The sequence below is a fragment of the Hyperolius riggenbachi genome, chromosome 8, assembly GCF_040937935.1.
Source record: "Hyperolius riggenbachi isolate aHypRig1 chromosome 8, aHypRig1.pri, whole genome shotgun sequence".
Taxonomy (NCBI): domain Eukaryota; kingdom Metazoa; phylum Chordata; class Amphibia; order Anura; family Hyperoliidae; genus Hyperolius; species Hyperolius riggenbachi.
In genome coordinates this window covers 282,574,958-282,591,175 of record NC_090653.1, presented here as the reverse complement: position 1 = coordinate 282,591,175, position 16,218 = coordinate 282,574,958, and the positions used below count along the sequence as shown (strand labels likewise).

At 47.6% G+C, this 16,218-nt stretch overlaps 1 protein-coding gene across 1 annotated transcript in view; it reads left to right on the top strand.

Moving 5' to 3' along the window:
* Positions 1 to 1,827: 1,827 nt before the first annotated feature.
* Positions 1,828 to 16,218, top strand: part of DAB2IP (DAB2 interacting protein) — a 974,997-nt gene continuing 960,606 nt past the window's right edge. Inside the window, exon 1 of the mRNA XM_068249025.1 lies at positions 1,828 to 1,921. The gene's annotated coding sequence lies outside the window, so the exon portion shown is untranslated. The remainder of the gene's footprint in view (positions 1,922 to 16,218) is intronic.

The following is a 16,218-nucleotide window of genomic DNA, read 5'->3' as shown; positions in this document are numbered from 1 at the left end:
ACCAGGCTGAGGACACTGTGCCACCTGTTACTGAATGCTAGGGGAGATCACCTGACCTCCCAGTCACATGACCAGGCTGATGAAACTGTGCCACCTGTTACTGAATGCTGGGAGAGATCACCTGACCTCCCAGTCACATGACCAGGCTGAGGACACTGTGCCACCGATCACTGAATGCTAAGGGAGATCACCTGACCACCCCGTCACATGACCAGGCTGGGGGCACAGGCTGATGTTCCACCAACTTACCTCCAGCTTCTGAAAATGGGAAGAAAGACAACTTTAAAATGGAAATGCATTTAAAGCAAACCTGAAGGGGGGGGGGGCTAGATACTTATTTCGGTAGCTGGAAGCCTCTTGATTGTCCACAAGTTTCACAGATCCTCCTATAGCTACCCGTTCCATCACATGATCACTGACAATCCCTACATTTAATACACATTATTTTCTATACTCCGCCCGCTATACATTGCATTCTACACTTCGCCCTCTATACATCGCTTTCAACACTCCGTCCTCTATACATCGCTTTCTATACTCCCCCCTCTATACTTCGCTTTTTATACTCCGCCCACATTACATCACTTTCTGCACTCTGCCCTTTATACATCACTTTCTATACTCTGCCCTCTATACCTCGTTTTCTATACTTTGCCCTCTATAGATTGCTTTCTGTACCCCATCCTCTATACGTAGCTTTCTAGAAACTGCCCTCTATATGTCGCTTTTCTATATATCGCTGTCTATACTCCGCCCTCTATACATTGCCGTCTATACTCCACCCTCTATTTCTATACCTTGCCCTCTATACAATGCATCCTATACACTGCCATCTATATATCGTTGTCTATATTTCGCCCTCTATACATCGCTCAGTGTATTTCTCCCTCTATACATCGCTCTGTATACTCCATCCTCTATACATCACCTTCTATACTCTGCCCTCTATGCCTTGCTTTCTATACCCCGCCCTCTATTCATCACTTTCTATACTCCACCCTGTATACATTGCTGTCTGTAGTACTCCACCCTGTATACATTGCTGTCTGTAGTACTCCACCCTGTATACATTGCTGTCTGTAGTACTCCACCCTGTATACATTGCTGTCTGTAGTACTCCACCCTGTATACATTGCTGTCTGTAGTACTCCACCCTGTATACATTGCTGTCTGTAGTACTCCACCCTGTATACATTGCTGTCTGTAGTACTCCACCCTGTATACATTGCTGTCTGTAGTACTCCACCCTGTATACATTGCTGTCTGTAGTACTCCACCCTGTATACATTGCTGTCTGTAGTACTCCACCCTGTATACATTGCTGTCTGTAGTACTCCACCCTGTATACATTGCTGTCTGTAGTACTCCACCCTGTATACATTGCTGTCTGTAGTACTCCACCCTGTATACATTGCTGTCTGTAGTACTCCACCCTGTATACATTGCTGCCCATGCTACGCACTCTATACATTGCTGTCCATGCTCCGCCCTCTATACATTGCTGTCCATGCTCCGCCCTCTATACATTGCTGTCCATGCTCCGCCCTCTATACATTGCTGTCCATGCTCCACCCTCTATAAACAATACCTCTCTACCTGCTCTATACATTGTAATGTATTAAACACTACATAACAGAACCTGCATAGAAGAGGAATGCAGAAAACTTCTGCTTTTAGTGCTCACCACCAGTAGCCACTAGGAGGCAGTGCTTAGCTGGGCCTAACACTATAGCCACGCCCTCTCTTTTAGGCCAGCCTCTCCGTCACCTTACTTGTCGTCATCATTTCTCCTCCCACACCGCTCTGTGTGGGAAGCGCCGGAAGTTGTGTCATGTCCGTGTAGCCACGCCCTCTCTGCTTTTAGCGCGCCAGGAGGAGTGATGAAGAGGCCCTGTGTGAAGAGGAGTCTCTGCTATCCCTGGTAATGAGTCACCAGCCACACCACACACCGCTTCCTCTACTGCTGCCTGTCTGTGCTAAGGGACTTCCCCTCCACACAGGAAGTGGGGTGCAACCTCATTCCTCCTCCCTCCTGCTGTCTGTGCTCCTGCTGAGGAAGTTCCCCTTTCCACAGGCAGTGGGGTGCATCCTCATTCCTCCTCCCTCCTGCTTTCTGTGCCCCTGCTGAGGAAGTATCCCTGCACACAGGAAGTGGGGTGCATCCTCATTCCTCCTCCCTCCTGCTGTCTGTGCTCCTGCTGAGGAAGTTCCCCTTCCCACAGGCAGTGGGGTGCATCCTCATTCCTCCTCCCTCCTGCTTTCTGTGCCCCTGCTGAGGAAGTTCCCCTGCACACAGGAAGTTGGGTGCATCCTCATTCCTCCTCCCTCCTGCTGTCTGTGTTCCTGCTGAGGAAGTTCCCCTTCACACAGGAAGTGGGGTGCATCCTCACTCCTCTTCCGTCCTGCTTTGGGATTTTCCTGCTGAGGAATTTCTCCACACAGGAAGTGGGTTTGCATCTTCATTCCTGCTGCTGTCTGTGGTCCTGCTGACGACGCTCCCCTTTACGTAGGAAGTGGGTTGCATTCACACTCCTCTCTGTTGCTGTCTGTGTTCCTGCTGAGGAAGTTCCCCTTCCCACAGGAAGTATCGATCAGACATGCTGCAAAATCTCTGGGCGACAAGCTCGACCAGGTGCATGGCAGTAACAGCGTGCGATATCGGGGTGAGCGACTAATGCGACATTGACTCCCACGCTGTCCCCCCCTAGTGTAAAATGTGCCCCCCTGTGCCCATGCATGAATACTTTAACTATCGGTGTCTGCCGCTGGCTCCTTCTCCGCAACGGAGAATACGCAGTATGCCGGAAACCACATGGAGTGCGTGGGGAAGAGATACGGAGACAGGCAGATACCGACAGGTAAAGAATTAAAGGATACTCGAGTTGACATGATGAGATAGACATGTGTATGTACAGTGCCTAACACACAAATAACTATGCTGTGTTCCTTTTTTTCCTTCTCTGCCTGGAAGAGATAAATATCAGGTATGTATGTGGCTGACTCAGTCCTGACTCAGACAGGAAGTGACTACAGTGTGACCCTCACTGATAAGCAATTCCAACTATAAAACACTTTCCTAGCAGAAAATGGCTTCTGAGAGCAGGAAAGAGATAAAAGGGGTCAATAGTTCATAGATTTTAGCTCTGGCATACTTCAATTCAATGTGTCAATGAGCAAAAACAATAAAACAGTTAAAACTTAAAAAGTAGATTTAAACATAAAATAAAACTGTGGAATGTCTTAAAAAGTCATCTATAGGAGAAGTAAGATAGATACAATTGTTTATTTAACTCGTGTATTTTCACCTCGGGTGTCCTATAACCACTTCAGCCTTCAGTCGTTTATTTAACTAGTTTATTTTCACCTCGGGTGTCCTTTAATGCACAAGCATTAAAGGACATCTTCATTTAGGGGGGCAGCGGCCGGTGGCAACAAGGTGGCGTCTGTAGGCCGATTCCCGAAAGATTTCATGCTGAGATGGATCGGGAATTAGCCCACGGTTTATGGCGACCACAGATCTCTCCCTAATCCGTTCTGATCAGAGAGAGATCTGCCTATTGGTCGATCGACCACCAAAATCGCTAGCTGTATTGACATCTTAACTCCTCAGGTACCTGCTTCACCTCTGAAGTGCAGACATACCTCCCTCCGATGGAACACGGAACTGTCTCCTTATTTGTTCACAAGGGAAAAGTTTTGCCGGGAGCCGAATGGGACCGGTAACAGCTAAGCGGATTATTCCCAGCAGCTGCTATTGTGTTCCTTGATAATAGCTCCATCTCCTGTGCGCTGCGACCTCTGCCGCTGATAATTACACCCAGACTCTCTCCAAGAGAAAGAGTTTTATTTTTACTCCTGGAATTATTGCCATGTTCAATAACCATACTTCACACCTAATGAAAACGGTGTCAGCAGCTCCTCAATCACTCCGAAAAGGACGCCAGTCTTGCGTTGCGTTCAGCGGGCGCGGCGGGGTAATTACCTTCTGATTAGCCGTTAGTTCATGCAATGGCTGCCCTTCTTAATGACTGATGAGTGCTGAAAAGGATTAGCGCGACCGGGACCTGCTGTATGCTGATTGTACAACTTACCCGATACTCAGAACTTTAGATTAGATCTGACCTTACCTGGCTATTTATTCTCTGCATCCAATTTTCACTGAATAATGTCCCTGTGATCTCATCTGATCTGCATTCACACCTCTATCGCTCACTCCAGCACAGGACTATTCGCAGGCTTCTGATCGCAGCATGCATCCCGTCATTCCACAGGAATAGGAGTTCAGGAAGCTTTTCATGCAACTTTTATGTTTGTGTGACCGCAATATAACTTTCTTCATTATAAAACTGCTAAACATGATTTATTCAGAATAGATGAAGTAAACCTTTCGCTCACAATAATGTACGGAACTTTGCTCCTAGTTAGCTGTAAGCTATATACATACGCTAGATTAAAGAGGTATTTTAACCAAGGATTGAACTTTATCCCTATCAGTAGCTGATGCCCCCTTTCCCAGGAGAAATCTTTGCCTTTTCTCCAATAGATCATTGGGGTGGGGTTTGTATGGCTGATATTGTGGTGTATGGTTGAAGGCGGGGCCAAGTGGAGGTCAATCAGACTCGATGTACATGTCACAGGACATAAAGAGGCCTGGGGAAAAGGATCATTCAATAAGGAGGCCATGTACCATCAGCCTTTATAAACTGCAATTTTGTCATACCTGCTTGTATTAGTATGTGCACAATGCGTATGCACACACGTGCCATTGTCCATGGGCAGGGTCGGATTTACCATAAGGCACTGTAAGCACGTGCCTACAAGCGCCTGATGATTGAAAGGCGTCTTACTCCCCTCCCAGAGTGCATTTCTCCCTTCTTCCCTATGTAGAGTCCTGATGAGAGTGTAAATGAGAGGTTACTCACCCAGGTCTCAGTGACCAGATCTCCCTTCAGTTGAGGGCACCTCTGGCTACTTAACCTCCCTAGTGTTCTGGACGAGCTGAGCTCATCCAGAGAGGGCACCACTCAGGCCCCGCTGGGCCGATTCGAATATATAGTTACATAGTTATTTTGGCTGAAAAAAGACATACGTCCATCGAGTTCAACCAGTACAAAGTACAACTCCAGCCCGTCCCCCACATACCCCTGTTGATCCAGAGGAAGGCGAAAAAAACCCCACCAGGCATGGTCCAATTAGCCCCAAATGGGAAAAATTCCTTCCTGACTCCAGATGGCAATCAGATAAAATCCCTGGATCAACATCATTAGGCATAACCTAGTAATTGTAGCCATGGATGTCTTTCAACGCAAGGAAAGCATCTAAGCCCCCTTTAAATGCAGGTATAGAGTTTGCCATAACGACTTCCTGTGGCAATGCATTCCACATCTTAACCACTCTTACTGTAAAGAACCCTTTCCTAAATAAATGGCTAAAACGTTTTTCCTCCATGCGCAGCTCATGTCCTCTAGTCCTTTGAGAAGGCCTAGGGACAAAAAGCTCATCCGCCAAGCTATTATATTGCCCTCTAATGTATTTATACATGTTAATTAGATCTCCTCTAAGGCGTCTTTTCTCTAGACTAAATAAACCCAGTTTATCTAACCTTTCTTGGTAAGCGAGACCTTCCATCCCACGTATCAATTTTGTAGCTCGTCTCTGCACCTGCTCTAAAACTGCAATATCTTTTTTGTAATGTGGTGCCCAGAACTGAATTCCATATTCCAAATGTGGCCTTACTAGAGAGTTAAACAGGGGCAATATTATGCTAGCATCTCGAGTTTTTATTTCCCTTTTAATGCATCCCAAAATTTTGTTCGCTTTAGCTGCAGCGGCTTGGCATTGAGTACGATTATTTAACTTGTTGTCGATGAGTACTCCTAAGTCCTTCTCCAAGTTTGATGTTCCCAACTGTATCCCATTTATTTTATATGGTGCTAGACCATTGGTACGACCAAAATGCATGACTTTACATTTGTCAACATTGAATTTCATCTGCCATGTATGTGCCCATATAGCCATCCTATCCAGATCCTGTTGCAATATGACACTATCTTCCTGAGAGTTGATGATTCTGCACAATTTTGTATCATCTGCAAAAATAGCAACATTGCTCACTACTGCATCTACTAGGTCATTAATAAATAAATTGAAGAGCACTGGACCCAGTACAGACCCCTGTGGGACCCCACTGCTAACAGTCTCCCATTTTGAGTACGATCCATTGACCACAACTCTTTGTTTTCTTTCCATTAGCCAGTTCCCTATCCATGCACACAAACTCTTCCCCAGTCCTTGCATCCTCAACTTTTGCACCAGACTTCTGTGGGGAACAGTGTCGAAGGCCTTTGCAAAGTCCAAGTATATCACATCTACAGCATTCCCAATATCCATATTAGCATTCACTACCTCATAAAAGCTGAGCATGTTAGTCAAACAGGACCTGTCTTTAGTAAACCCATGTTGATGCTGAGAAATAAGATTATTTTCTACTATGAAGTCATGTATAGTATCTCTTAGTAACCCCTCAAATAGTTTGCATACAACTGATGTTAAGCTTACAGGTCTATAATTTCCTGGATCAGATTTTTTGCCCTTCTTAAATAATGGGAAAACGTGGGCTGTACGCCAATCCACTGGGACTCTGCCAGTTGCAAGAGAGTCACAAAAAATAAGATAAAGGGGCTTAGCTATAACTGAACTTAATTCTCTTAGGACCCGAGGATGCATGCCATCCGGGCCAGGTGCCTTGTCTATTTTTAATTTATTTAGTCTTGCCTTTACTTCTTCCTGCGTTAAGTATTTAATATTACAGTTAGAAGATTGAGACTCTTCTGCCTCTGTAATTTGCAACAGTGCTGTTTCCTTTGTGAAGACAGAAGCAAAGAAAGCATTTAATAACTCTGCCTTACCTTGGTCGTCCACCATTGAGTTCCCACCCTCATCCTTTAGGATTCCTATACAGTCAACCTTTCTTTTTTTAGAGTTGATGTACTTGTAAAACTTTTTTGGGTTAGATTTGATATCCCTAGCGATTTGATTTTCAGCTTCGATCTTTGCCAGCCTAATTTCTTTTTTACAATTTTTATTGCACTCCTTATAATTGCTTAGTGCAGCCTCAGTCCCCTCCTGTTTTAGGACCTTATAGGCATTCTTTTTCCTCTTCATTTTATCCCTAACCTTTCTATTCATCCATAGAGGCCTTTTTTTATTCCTAGACATTTTGTTTCCATATGGGATATACATACTACAATATTGATTGAGAATACGTTTAAAAGCTTGCCATTTCCCTTCAGTGTCGTCCCCTTGTAGTACATTATCCCAGTTCACCAAACTTAGTGCCTGCCTAATTTGATTGAACTTTGCTTTTCTAAAATTCATAGTTTTAGTGGTCCCGCTGCCCCGTGGCCTATCAGTCACCAGATCAAACGTTATCATGTTGTGATCACTATTTCCCAAATGTTCTTGAACCTGAACATTTGATACATTATCTGGTCTATTAGAAATGATCAGATCCAGTAACGCATTCCCCCTAGTTGGTTCCGTTACCATTTGAGTCAAGTAATTGTCCTGTAGTGCTGCAAGAAATCTGCTGCTTTTACCAGAATGGGTAGCCTCAATACCCCAGTCAATGTCTGGAAAGTTGAAGTCGCCCATAATTATGACCTCGTTTTTACTTGCAGCTTTTTCAATCTGCTGTAGTAATCGCAGTTCTGCAGCTTCATTAATAAGAGGTGGTCTGTAGCATACCCCAATAAGCAATTGGCAACTTTTATTTCCACCATGAATATTTACCCAAACGGACTCCACATCTTCGCAATCTTCCTCCATCTCATCGTTGAGGACAGCTGTAAAAGAATTCTTAACAAAGAGACAAACCCCTTCACCTTTTTTCCCTGTTCTATCCCTCCTAAACACATTGTATCCTTTTAAATTAGCTATCCAGTCATGGCTTTCATCCATCCATGTCTCGGTTATTCCCACAATGTCATAGCCTTTGTCATTCAGAATGAACTCTAGTTCGTCTATTTTATTTGCAAGGCTCCGAGCATTGGTTACCATGCACTTTATATTTTTACCAACACATTTACCAATTTTGTTTACACGAAATGGGCTACTTGAAGTTTTACCAACCTCCTTAATCTTTACACTGTCTCCACCCCCCTCTCCACCCCCCATAATGTTAGGCTCCCACTGTCTTTTTACCTTATCTTGTCTACATATTGAGACTTTATCCTCCCGCCTTTTTTTAAACACGCAGCAAGCAGTCCTACCTGCTCGCCGCCGATCAGCCGCTACCCGACGCGAAAGAGGCCCCCCCCCCCCCCCCCGCAGACCCCGTGCGCAGCCTGGCCAATCACCTCCAGGCTGCACTCTGGGGTGGATCGGGAGTCCCTGTGACGTCATGACGTCACTCCGTTCCTCGCCATGGCGACGGGGGAAGCCCTAAAGGAAATCCCGTCCAGGACGGGATTTCCTTATGGGTGTTATCGCCGGCGGCAATCGGAAGGGTGGGAGCGAGGGAGCAGGAAGGAGAGAATCATGTAGCTAGCGCTAGGCTAGCTACATGATATAAAAAAAATCGGGCGAAAAAAACCCTTGCACGGCCGCGGGAATCAGAACGCCCAGCAGGTTAATACTAGGGGTACTTCTGGCTACTTAATACTGAGGTTACTTCTGGCTACCTAATGCTAAGCACCTGTAGCAACCGATGACAGGCAAGAGAAGTAACAGCTGGAACAGCCAGCACACTTGTTCGGTGGGGGTTTGTCGGGTCATGGAGGGCGAAGTCTAAGGTGCCAGGACATCTGTGCGGCTGTGCCTATAGGCTCCTGTGATGTAAATCCGAGCCAGCCCATGGTTACACCTCTGTGCCCAGGAGCTCCCTGCACGCGTGGTTGCACTCTGTTCCAAAACCACTGGATCTGACAACACATGAAGAAACATGTTTAATGAACATCAGAGAATAGACGGTATCCTGTTGCCAGTAACTCTCTTTGCGTCCTGTAGGGAGGGCTGCGATCGCCACCGTTCATTTTGCATAAATGTTGCCTCGAATAATAAGTAAGACATTTACATCTCTTTATATGGGACACCTGAACGCTCGTCTGCTGCAGTCTCCTCGTTGTAAAACTTTTACCGCCTATGGAGCGGGAAAGCAACGATGATGATGTGGAGACAGTTGGCGCCGAGTGCCAGGGGGCGCTGTAGAGTGTGTTTTGTGCCCCGGGCAGAAGGGGGCACATGGGGACACAGCTGCTCAGTCTGCAGCTATTACCATCAGCAGGCAGCAAAATGCCAGAATCCCTCCATACTGAGAGCTAAAAATAATCCTCTGCCCGCATCGCCCGAGTCTTTCAGAGTCAGAGAAATACCCCGGCCGTCCATCACCCACCTGAAGATGTGGCCAGAAGATGGCACCAGTGAGCCTGAAAATTCAGTCAGTGTCTTACCTTCTCCAGACCGGCAGAGCGACTTGAATCAGGACAAGATCACTTTGACTAATGTAATGATCGGTGTCCGCATGCAGAGAGAATCTGATTATTGGTGATCTGCAGTACCACCAAGAATGCAGATATATACCTGATTGATGATCTGCAGAATCACCGATAATACAGTAGTACTTTGAGTAATGCACCTGCTGAACAGGTGATAATAGACAGTAAAGAGACATTGCTCTGAGAGCACAGGAACCTTCCAGCAGCCTGAGACTCCTCAAGGGGAGGAGTCAGGCTGGAGACAGGAAGGGCCAGAGAGTGAGTGACACCTAAGGTGGATGTCACTATCTGATCTGGAGACTATCTCTTAAGGGGAGAGATAGCTCTCGAGGTCGGGCACACCAGGTCGGCAACACACTGACAAATAAAGTACAAAGACAGAAGGCTGATTCGGTATCCATGTCAAGCAGGGTCTGGCAACGGAATATCAGATATGCGAAGTACCGAATCAGAAGACAGAGGAGTAGTCAGAAAAGCTATAAGTCATAACATATATCAAACAATGCCTATTCTGGGTGCGAGGTCCTTGGTCTCAGCACCCCAGAACTAGTATGAAGTATACACAGATGATAATACAGTTCCCTAGACTGGGTGCGAGGTCCGTAGTCTCAGCACCCTGGAACTAGTCTGAAAGATAACACAGATGGTAGTACAGTTTCCTAAGCTGGGTGTGCGGTCCTTGGTCTCTACACTCTGGAACTAGCTTGAGGTATAACACAGATGATAACACAGTTCCCTAAGCTGGGTGTGAGGTCCTTGGTCTCTACACCCTGGAACTAGCTTAAGCATAAACAGAATACAATTCAAATAATCTGGCTAAGTGTGAATTCCCAGGTCCACCTGGTTCAAACACCCTGAAGGATCTGACTAGGTCTGAGTGCTTCCACGTAGTGATCGCAACGGCAGACAACTTGCAAGTGACCAGCAGGAACTATATATGGAGTAGTGCTCTCCAGCACCACCCCTAATTGATCAACCAATAGTATCCTGCTCTGGAGTCAGCTGATCGGCGTGGTCAGCTGACTCTTCCTGCTTAGTATAAGAATTCTGCCTCTCAGCGTGCGCGTGTATTCCTAAGCCTATGTGCACTAACAGACTCAGCCACACCAGACACACGCTGCCGTGTGCAAACCGCCGCACTGGACGCGGAACCAGCCGCCTTACTGTTGTTGCATGCGGCGGCTTTTCCGCGTTCTGCCCTGCTACCAAACACACGCTTATGCGTGCAAACCGCCGCACTGGACGTGGAGTCAGCCGCCTGCTCAGTAGCACATGCGGCGGCTTTTCCGCGATCTCTCACAACTAACTTATAGGATGCTTGAAGTGCGAGGGGTATGGAGGCTGACATATTTATTTCCTTTTAAACAATGCAGATTGCCTGGCTGTCCTGCTGATCCTCTGCCTCTAATACTTTAGCCACAGAGCCTGAACAAGCATGCAGATCAGGTGTTTCTGACTTAGCCGCATGCTTGTTTCAGCTATGTGATTCAGACACTAATGCAGCCAGAGAGATCAGCAAGACTGCCAGGCAACTGGTATTGTTTAAAGCAGAACTTCCTCTCTGCTCTAAAAGCTCTCTGCTCTCTGTTCTGTGCAAGAGTTTAGGTCCACTTTAAAAGGAAATAAATATGGCAGCCTCCGTATACCTCTCACTTCAGATCCCCTCTTCCTTACTATTTTATGATATTCATTTATAAATTAGTGTTCCCTCATAAAATATTTCCTCATCCTGATTTACATTCTAAAATGTATCACAGGTGGCGACATCTTTACAGCTGGCAGGTGCTTTTCTGTGCAGTGTTTGTTCACTGAGAGTTGTGAAGTGGACAGAAACACCTGATCTCCCAGAATGCTTGGGGGAAGGTGGAAGATAAGCGCTGACGCGGCTCGATTGATAAGATCCCACAGGACGGATCTCCCCACCGCCGATTCCCTGCTCGTTCCCCGCGAGGGAACAATGGCAGGGAATCGAGCGGAAGATAAGTGGCGCCGGCGGGGACGAGCGGGTATCGAATCCGGCGCACGAGCGGGGACGCGGCGGGTACGCGGAAGAGGCGATCCGGCGGCTAATCGAGCCGCCGGATCGCCGCCTCATCTACGCGTGTAGATGAGGCTTTAGAGCGGAAGCTTACCTGAATGTTAGCCAACAAAGTTAACAGGTCCTATTCAGAACTTTGTGCTGTAAGGGCCCTTTTCCACTAGCAATCGCTAGCGTTCACGCTGAACGCTAGCGATTGCTGAATCGCAATTACCGGCGATTCCCCGACGTTCGCGGCCGCGATTTTGCTATGCTATGCACTGCATAGCAAAATCGCGGCAAATATCGCTCCGCGCGCGTTCGCGTTCCCGGCAAAAACGAATCGCGGTAGTGGAAATGACCTACCGCGATTCCTATATTAAAAAGCAAACCGTAGCGATTGTAAAATCGCTAGCGGTTTGCGTTTTTGCGATTCAGCCAGGTGGTGGAAAAGGGCCCTTACTGATGGCTGACAGGTTATAATACGGCTTCACAATACAGACAACACAATCTGCAATATTTTCAAGTATTCTGAAATTTGCATGGATGTCCCGCAGTGCTCAATAACATTCCACAATTTTCATAAATGTCACAAGAGAGAGCGGTGAAGATGATGGGCTGGGGGGAGGGGCGGTTTGAGAAGAAGAAAAGAAAGAGAAAAGGAGGTATGATTTGGGGACCGGGTAGTGACTGGATAGTTTTAAGGGTTCCACCTCTGACACAGGAGACCAGGGTTCCAATCTCAGCTCTTCCTGTTCAGTAAGGCAGCTCCTATTTAGTAAGGAGTCCTTAGGCAAGGCTCTGTAACACCGCAGGATGTCCTATTGCGCGCACCCATAAAAGCACTATATGAATGTTAGTATTATTATTCTAATACTAGTGTTGGTGTTCGTATTCGGCATTATGTGGTTCGTCAATCTGAACACACACATTCAGAATCAGAATCTTTATTTTCGCCAAGCACGAATGGGACGTGCCCGGAATTGGGTTTGGCACATAGAGGGGTGCTGATACATGAAATAGTTACAGTTACAGGACAGGACATGCAGTAGGAACAGAACATTATATAGCATTTATACAGAGGGAGACAATGTGGCATAAGTAACCACACCAAAACAAAGCAAATAACCAAAAAATACACTTAAGCTGGAGCATCGTCTATATGCAGAGTGCCTCAGTGCGGGCATGATATTTGGGGTGGGGATGGGCATTTCCATGGAGAGAGTTCAGAAAGTTGACAGCCGAGGGAAAGAAACTGTTCTTATGTCTTGAGGTCCTGGTGAAGATGGATCGGATGCCTTCGTCTCGAGGGGAGCTGACTAAAGAAGCGGTAGCCCGTGTGTGAGGGGTCGTTGGTGATCTTTAAAGCTCTGGAGTTCAGCCTAAAGTGGTAGAGGAGGTCTAGAGTGGGAAGAGGTCTCCCGATGATCTTCTTCGCTGATCTAATGACCCTCTGCAGTTTGAGCCTGTCGCTGGCGGAGGAGCTGGCGTACCACACCAGGATGGACGAGCATCGGACAGATTCGATTGTGGCGGAGTAGAAGTTTGTCAGAAGCTTTTGGGCAATACCGAACGTTTTCAGTTGTCGGAGAAAGAAAAGCCTCTGTTGGGCTTTCCTCTGTGTTGAGGCAGTGTTGGCTTTCCACCTCAGGTCATTGGAGATAATTGTGCCCAGAAGGCGGACACTGGGGACTCTTTCTACTTCCACACATTCAGCACGGAACAGCAGAACGGAGTGCTGAATGTGTGTATTCAGGCTGTGAACCATATCCTCCTACAGGCAGGGGTACTTCCTGCTCCAGGCTGAGATCCTTCCTGCTCCAGGCAGGGGTACTTCCTGCTGCAGACTGGGATACTTCCTCCTTCAGGCTGGGATACTTCCTCCTTCAGGCTGGGATACTTCCTGCTCCAGGCTGGGATACTTCCTGCTCCAGGCTGGGATACTTCCTGCTCCAGGCTGGGATACTTCCTCCTCCAGGCTGGGATACTTCCTCCTCCAGGCTGGGATACTTCCTGCTCCAGGCTGGGATACTTCCTGCTCCAGGCTGGGATACTTCCTCCTCCAGGCTGGGATACTTCCTCCTCCAGGCTGGGATACTTCCTGCTCCAGGCTGGGATACTTCCTGCTCCAGGCTGGGATACTTCCTGCTCCAGGCTGGGATACTTCCTCCTCCAGGCTGGGATACTTCCTGCTCCAGGCTGGGATACTTCCTGCTCCAGGCTGGGATACTTCCTGCTCCAGGCTGGGATACTTCCTGCTCCAGGCTGGGATACTTCCTCCTCCAGGCTGGGATACTTCCACCTCCAGGCTGGAATACTTCCTGCACAGGCTAGAATACTTCCACCTTCAGGCTGGGATACTTCCTGCTTCAGGCTGGGATACTTCCTGCTCCAGGCTGGGATAATTCCTCCTTCAGTCAGAGGTACTTCCTGCTTCAGGCTGGGATACTTCCTGCTTCAGGCTGGGATACTTCCTGCTCCAGGCAGGGATACTACCTGCTCCAGGCTTCCCCAGAACTAGTATGAAGTATACACAGATGATAATACAGTTCCCTAGACTGGGTGCGAGGTCCGTAGTCTCAGCACCCTGGAACTAGTCTGAAAGATAACACAGATGGTAGTACAGTTTCCTAAGCTGGGTGTGCGGTCCTTGGTCTCTACACTCTGGAACTAGCTTGAGGTATAACACAGATGATAACACAGTTCCCTAAGCTGGGTGTGAGGTCCTTGGTCTCTACACCCTGGAACTAGCTTAAGCATAAACAGAATACAATTCAAATAATCTGGCTAAGTGTGAATTCCCAGGTCCACCTGGTTCAAACACCCTGAAGGATCTGACTAGGTCTGAGTGCTTCCACGTAGTGATCGCAACGGCAGACAACTTGCAAGTGACCAGCAGGAACTATATATGGAGTAGTGCTCTCCAGCACCACCCCTAATTGATCAACCAATAGTATCCTGCTCTGGAGTCAGCTGATCGGCGTGGTCAGCTGACTCTTCCTGCTTAGTATAAGAATTCTGCCTCTCAGCGTGCGCGTGTATTCCTAAGCCTATGTGCACTAACAGACTCAGCCACACCAGACACACGCTGCCGTGTGCAAACCGCCGCACTGGACGCGGAACCAGCCGCCTTACTGTTGTTGCATGCGGCGGCTTTTCCGCGTTCTGCCCTGCTACCAAACACACGCTTATGCGTGCAAACCGCCGCACTGGACGTGGAGTCAGCCGCCTGCTCAGTAGCACATGCGGCGGCTTTTCCGCGATCTCTCACAACTAACTTATAGGATGCTTGAAGTGCGAGGGGTATGGAGGCTGACATATTTATTTCCTTTTAAACAATGCAGATTGCCTGGCTGTCCTGCTGATCCTCTGCCTCTAATACTTTAGCCACAGAGCCTGAACAAGCATGCAGATCAGGTGTTTCTGACTTAGCCGCATGCTTGTTTCAGCTATGTGATTCAGACACTAATGCAGCCAGAGAGATCAGCAAGACTGCCAGGCAACTGGTATTGTTTAAAGCAGAACTTCCTCTCTGCTCTAAAAGCTCTCTGCTCTCTGTTCTGTGCAAGAGTTTAGGTCCACTTTAAAAGGAAATAAATATGGCAGCCTCCGTATACCTCTCACTTCAGATCCCCTCTTCCTTACTATTTTATGATATTCATTTATAAATTAGTGTTCCCTCATAAAATATTTCCTCATCCTGATTTACATTCTAAAATGTATCACAGGTGGCGACATCTTTACAGCTGGCAGGTGCTTTTCTGTGCAGTGTTTGTTCACTGAGAGTTGTGAAGTGGACAGAAACACCTGATCTCCCAGAATGCTTGGGGGAAGGTGGAAGATAAGCGCTGACGCGGCTCGATTGATAAGATCCCACAGGACGGATCTCCCCACCGCCGATTCCCTGCTCGTTCCCCGCGAGGGAACAATGGCAGGGAATCGAGCGGAAGATAAGTGGCGCCGGCGGGGACGAGCGGGTATCGAATCCGGCGCACGAGCGGGGACGCGGCGGGTACGCGGAAGAGGCGATCCGGCGGCTAATCGAGCCGCCGGATCGCCGCCTCATCTACGCGTGTAGATGAGGCTTTAGAGCGGAAGCTTACCTGAATGTTAGCCAACAAAGTTAACAGGTCCTATTCAGAACTTTGTGCTGTAAGGGCCCTTTTCCACTAGCAATCGCTAGCGTTCACGCTGAACGCTAGCGATTGCTGAATCGCAATTACCGGCGATTCCCCGACGTTCGCGGCCGCGATTTTGCTATGCTATGCACTGCATAGCAAAATCGCGGCAAATATCGCTCCGCGCGCGTTCGCGTTCCCGGCAAAAACGAATCGCGGTAGTGGAAATGACCTACCGCGATTCCTATATTAAAAAGCAAACCGTAGCGATTGTAAAATCGCTAGCGGTTTGCGTTTTTGCGATTCAGCCAGGTGGTGGAAAAGGGCCCTTACTGATGGCTGACAGGTTATAATACGGCTTCACAATACAGACAACACAATCTGCAATATTTTCAAGTATTCTGAAATTTGCATGGATGTCCCGCAGTGCTCAATAACATTCCACAATTTTCATAAATGTCACAAGAGAGAGCGGTGAAGATGATGGGCTGGGGGGAGGGGCGGTTTGAGAAGAAGAAAAGAAAGAGAAAAGGAGGTATGATTTGGGGACCGGGTAGTGACTGGATAGTTTTAAGGGTTCCACCTCTGA